Genomic DNA, 6,244 nt, shown 5'->3' on the forward strand with positions numbered 1-6,244 from the left:
GTAGGTGAATCGCTGCCCAAAAGCCCTGTAGGTGAATCGCTGCCCAAAAGCCCTGTAGGTGAATCACTGCCCACAAGCCCTGTAGGTGAGTCACTGGCCACAAGCCCTGTAGGTGAGTCACTGGCCACAAGCCCCGTAGGTGAACAGTCACTGGCCACAAGCCCTGCCCGTGAAGTGCCAGAGGCCACTCAAAGTGGCTCTGTTGTGCCTAAAGTTGGTGGCAAAAGAAAAAGGAAAATTCAAGAGACAACAAGCAGGCCTGTTACTCGCTCGCAAAAGGAACAAAAAAAATAAATGTTATAATTCAGAAAATATGTCTTTGGCCTTGTTTTGTTGACTTCAGATTATCTAATTACTATTGTATGTATGCTGAAGACTGTGTTGTTTCCAAACTTTCAACTATGTTCTTGTACACGTGAAGTTTTGGAAATGTTAACACTCATAATTAATTGTGTTATAAATATTTATGTTGTAATCGTCTGTTCAGTAATGGTCCACCAGGAGCCAGTTGCTAAGTTTAGAGAAGCTGCCATTGACTTTGCAGCAAAACATTGCATTTGGGTGTGTTAATTGATGTAAGAATTGCATATGCATATTAGTCACATGCAATTATTAAAACACCTACTGCACCGACACACTTTATTCGAGCAAATACCCGGTATGTACCTGGCAGATACCTGGAATGCGCCGCTCCTCACCTCTGACAAGCCCCGTTGCATTTGCCTTCCCAGTCTGGGTTCATGCCTGGCTGACGGGCGGCTGATCTGTTAAATGATAATGATTAGGATTTAATAGGCTGCAATGCTTCGCGTGTCTACCAGATGGCATAAATTCATGAATTGTAATGCAGTTTATATATATATACTGTGCAGTATTGCAGCCAGCAGAAATAAAATGCTTCAATCCCTGCTTGGAAAATACCTCAATGCACTCGGGCAGAAAACAGTCACAAACCTCAATACACCCGGGTATACCCGAATTCGTGGGACTAGCCAAGCTCGAATAAAGTGTGTCGCCAGTGTAAGTAACTGCAAACATCTTTCTTGTACGTGTACAGCAGGATTATGTGTAAATTATTACTTACCTTTGCCTTGCTTGGCCATTGTAATTTTGTCCTTTAATCAGTTGTGTGTTCGTTTCTATAACATCTCAGAATGTATAATAATATATATATACACACACACACACACACACACTGAGTGAGTGTGAGTGTGAGTGTGAGTGTGTGAGTGTATATATATATATATATATATATATATATATATATATATATATATATATATTACTATATAAACTGGTATACACAAACTAATACACTTCATGCTTCCTTGTGAAAACACTATTTTAATAATACAGGCCTAATGTTTGAGAAATATCCTAAGTATGAGACTCTAACAGTATTGTGCTTAAACAAATGTTTATTACTTAATTCAATCATGTTTCTCACCATTTAAATAGGTTTCATACAAGGTATACTTAATGCCATCAATGTTGTGTGTACTCCTGCAATATAAAAAAAAATAAAATATTATATATAAATATATATATATTTTTATAAGAGATATATTTATATATATATATATATATATATATATATATATATATATATATATATATATATATATACACACACGTATTTAAACTCATGCAGACAGGGAGTTAACCAGACTTTCACATACACACAGAAATGTAAGCGGGGAAAAAACATTTCTTTTTGCAGGTGTGTTTTTACTGATATGCCTGGCTAAGAAATATTTTCACACACTGGTCTTTGTTAGTTTTCAAAAAAACACTATGTGAACGCATTCACAGTCTAGGGATGTTTTTCACAAACGAGATAAAAGAAGGAGAAATGTTTCTCCCACAGTCCCATATCACGAACCACAACTGTTAACCCAATTAGACAAACAAATCCAATTGGCGTTTGAAATAAGGAGTCAAAGTAGTTACTTTTGTTGACCTTGACAAGGAAAAACAGGAGTTTGTTAGCCATTCAGCACATTCATTTTGATGAGCAAATAACACAGACCTGCACACAGCTTTTGTGCTACTCAGACATGGCTGATGAATTCGTTAACAATATTAATCCCCTTTTAGGGTATAAGTACATGATCTGTGAAGCCATCTTGAACAGTCGCGGACAGAAAGCAAGCACACGCCAAATCGATGATTTCATTCGAGCAAAATATCCTTATTACCAAGACCGTAAGCATGCACGGAATTTTAATTCCTCAATAAGATTCACTTTATCAAGTAATGACTTTTTTGAACGTGACCAGGATAAGCTACAACACACCTATGGTTTCTGGAAGATTGCCCCGGAAAAACAATTTCTCCTGAAAGACGGCACTTATATTGTCGTGAAAGGCATATTTATTCCTAATGGCAATAGCAATGTATCCGCTACTACTGATCCCTTTGAATCGATACGTGCTGCAATATCTGCAGCCTCCATTCCCGAAACCCACATTGTACAAGAACAAAAGTACTATGATTATGTACCAAGCCTTTCAGCTGAAATTGCATTGGAATGGGAACCGGAAGAAATGAACCTACCTCCCGACCAATTATTTGAAGAAAGCAGTGGCGATTCCTATGAGCGCATCCTGGAGGAGATATGTGCCATACTGGATTCAGCGGTTGGGTTAAGCGTGGATGAAAATGGCTTGCATTTCTGGAGCGACCAGTTGCAGCCAGGCGAAGAGTTAATTCTAGAAGAATGGTAAATATAACAATCGTTATGCGTTGACTCTGCGTTTAAATTTTTTTTTTTTTGTAACCACCATTTTCACTTTCAATGCGTGGATACAGCGTAACATTGCAGACTGCATAACATGTAGCGATCACAAACAAATTGTTTCCTAATACAATATAGTAGGACCTGAAAGAGTAGTACACATTGCTGACGGAATAAATATACGTACTTTCCTATCCCTTTAAACATATTAGCAACATTTTACCATTACTCTAACACATACCTGTTTTGTTATCATGCAACATCTACAACATTGAAAACCGGGTCCACCACGTATGACGTGGGACCCTTGTCATGGGCCAAGGCGTCCTTAAAAAGGATTAGTGATGTAAGTCCCGCCCCCAAGCGACGTGCGCGCCTCAAAGCCTATTGGCTGTCATGTTTTGTTATAGTAACGGTAACTGCAGTGTGTGATGCGTGCGGCTCAGTGTTTGTAGGCGTACCCTGGGCGTTAGCCGAATGTTAATTGAGTGGGAGGAGTGTTAGCGTGCGTTTCACGCTGGCTTAACATGACGTCACACGTATTGCATTTGCGCATTGTGTTATCGGCCGTGCTTTCTGTCCAAACACGTCTGTTTAAAAAGAATACAGATGTACTCGTTTAGAACGAATGTAGTTTCATATTCATTGTATTTGAAATAAAGATTTTATGTTTAATGGTATTTTCAAGATGTATTGAACGCACAACGTACGCTTTGTTTTGCGCATGCGCTAACAGTTAGTGCAGCCAAGCGTGAAGTGCGTGCGCACACTAAGATGTGCGCGCACATTTTTCAGTATACAGGCAACGTTCACATCATATACATAGTTATGCCTGCTACAAATTTAAAGAAACATTACATACTGATGTACACTTGTAGTTCTAACATATAAGTGAGTGACGTGTGTATGTACACAATCATATAGAGCTGTGTAATGCGTTGTCACGGATACATATATAGTAAGGTGCCATATTTGACCATCATATGTTTGCTGTATTTCAGAGATGTCGGGGAAGATACAATCGGATCAATGTATGATTTCAGAAGAGTCTACCTTTATATGAGATGATTGTGAGGAGGAGCCACCGACTACTATACTACATATGGAACTAATTTTATATTGCTTGCAGCGCTTATTAACAAACAATTAAAAATGTGATACCCTTATGCCTATATTGCATAAGCACTTAATTAACATAATGATGTTGCAAAAGAGTGCCTCATGAATTTTTATTGAGTGTTCTTTAATGACTACTAACATTTTATGACATGGTGTGTTTTATATATAACAACCATTCCCACTCTGCTAACACATTTGTGTATTCTAATATGTAATGGAACGTATGACTGTCGAAACTATGTAACAATAATAATAATAATATGAGCATGTTCATGTATAGGGCTGCTAGTTGTACGCAGCGATTTACAGACACATGTTTCAGCCTGAGGTCCCTGGCCCGTGGAACGTACAAATGTTTTTTTGCCGCATGAGGCACAGGGAGATAAAGTGACTTGGCCAAGGTCACAAGGAGCCCACACCGGGAATTGAACCAGACTCCCCTGCTTCAAACTATCAGTGCCAGTGTGTGTCTTTACTCAGTGAGCCACTCCTTCTCCCAATGTAAAGGACACTTACAACCAAGTAGCCATTTATTTTTAAAATCTCTTGTTACATGGGTATGTAGATAAAATGGTTTGGGACTGTAGCAAATAATGTTAGTGGCCAGATGTTATGGTCCCCTCCAATGCATGATGTTCTGAATATGACATCACCATCATGTTATGAAGTACGTTTCTGTGTATATTTCATTAACCTAACTAACTATAGTTTACTGTGTTTATTAATCGTTTAGAAATACATAGTATAGTCAATATGATGATATAAGCTACCATAATAAAGCTGGTGTTATCATTTGTCGGTGTTATACATGGATCCTACACCAATTGATAGAGACACAAACAGTTGTCTTAAAAAGTGTGTCTATGCTAGTGATGAATGTGCTCCCGTAAGTAAACAAATAAGTACAGTTATCCCCTTTTCTCCAACCACCTCTATATTACATTAATGGAAATTATAAGGAAACATACATAAAATGTGATGAAATGTGAGTAATCATTTTGTAATACAATGCACATGAAAGCTCAAGAGTAGCTAAATGCATATACATGATACAGAAAGTACATATATGTAACATTTGTGTTTAAACCAATATGTTGGGTTTTTAGTTCCAATAATTATAGGAAGATTGAGGTAGGCACATCTTATGAGAGATGTCAGCAAATATACATACCATGATCAGTCATACTGGAGATATACCTATAATGCAAAGGAACAATATATAAATTGCAAACATTGACATGCCATCTTCAGTACCGTAAACAACACAGCAAAGTGTGTATTTGGTGTTAAATGTACAACACCATGTATATTTCATGACATTCAAAATGTAAATCAGCCTGGTGTACACATCATATGGATGTACATGTTACACTGCACCAATAACATTGTATGTAAGCATACTAGAAGCATGAATGATTATGGGCATAATATGTGTTTTGTCTTAGCATAAGGAATAACACAATGCTACAATATTATTGCTTTGTTACCCAAGTTGTATTCACATACACACAACTAAAGTACAATTGAAGAGGGATTATATAACCTGTGCAACAATAACATACCGGTGCCACATCCCTTTGTGCACACAGCAGAGAAAAGAAAGGTGTGCAACCCATATTCATCTGTGTCCTAACAGAAGGTTATATAAAGAAACATTATTGTTAATATAACATAATTAAACTATAAAAGTAGTACTAGGAACATATGAGTTTGTACTTACAAGAAAAAAATGAATTGATGAGATTCTGTCGTGTCTGGCCACCACTGGCTGTTTGTTCATTTTCAGCAGCTACATGGGTGGGATGCTCGTCTACCAAAGCCTCAGCTAGGTCTGACTGTACATTGTGCCTGAGTGCAACATTGTGCAAAATGCAACAGGCAAGGATAATATCAGACACTTTTTGAGGCTTGTATAGAAGAGCCCCACCAGTTCTGTCCAGACACCTAAACCTGGTCTTGAGTAGGCCAAATGTCCTCTCTATAACAGATCTTGTAGATATATGGGCTGCATTGTACCTGTCCTCTGCTTCAGTTTGAGGGTTTAGCACCGGAGTCAAGAGCCACGGCCTAATTCCGTATCCTGAGTCACCTATAATGAATGGAGCACACATAAGCTGACATTAGTGATCAAATTGTACAATGCCAACATTCCTAAATCAACATGTGTTTTGTGTTAGAACATGTAAATATGTACTCACCCAGCAGCCAACCAGGTTCAAAATGTCCCTCTTCGAACGCATGGAAGACTGAAGAGTTCCTCAGGATAGAGGAATCGTGACTGGAACCAGGGAACTTGGGTACCACATGCATTATCCTCATCGTGGCATCACATACCACCTGTACATTGAGTGAATGGTAGTGCTTCCGATTGCGGTACACATGCTCACT

General features: G+C 38.2%; 1 long non-coding RNA gene across 1 annotated transcript; it reads right to left on the reverse strand.

The window, feature by feature from the left end:
* Nucleotides 1-1,444: 1,444 nt before the first annotated feature.
* Nucleotides 1,445-5,159, reverse strand: LOC142471061 (uncharacterized). Its single transcript, XR_012789363.1, has 3 exons — nucleotides 5,028-5,159; nucleotides 2,557-2,711; nucleotides 1,445-1,503 (listed from the first exon to the last, which is right to left on the reverse strand). It is a non-coding gene; the product is annotated as an uncharacterized LOC142471061 (long non-coding RNA).
* Nucleotides 5,160-6,244: the final 1,085 nt, after the last annotated feature.

This window comes from Ascaphus truei, chromosome 1, assembly GCF_040206685.1.
Source record: "Ascaphus truei isolate aAscTru1 chromosome 1, aAscTru1.hap1, whole genome shotgun sequence".
In the NCBI taxonomy this organism is placed as follows: Eukaryota; Metazoa; Chordata; class Amphibia; order Anura; family Ascaphidae; genus Ascaphus; species Ascaphus truei.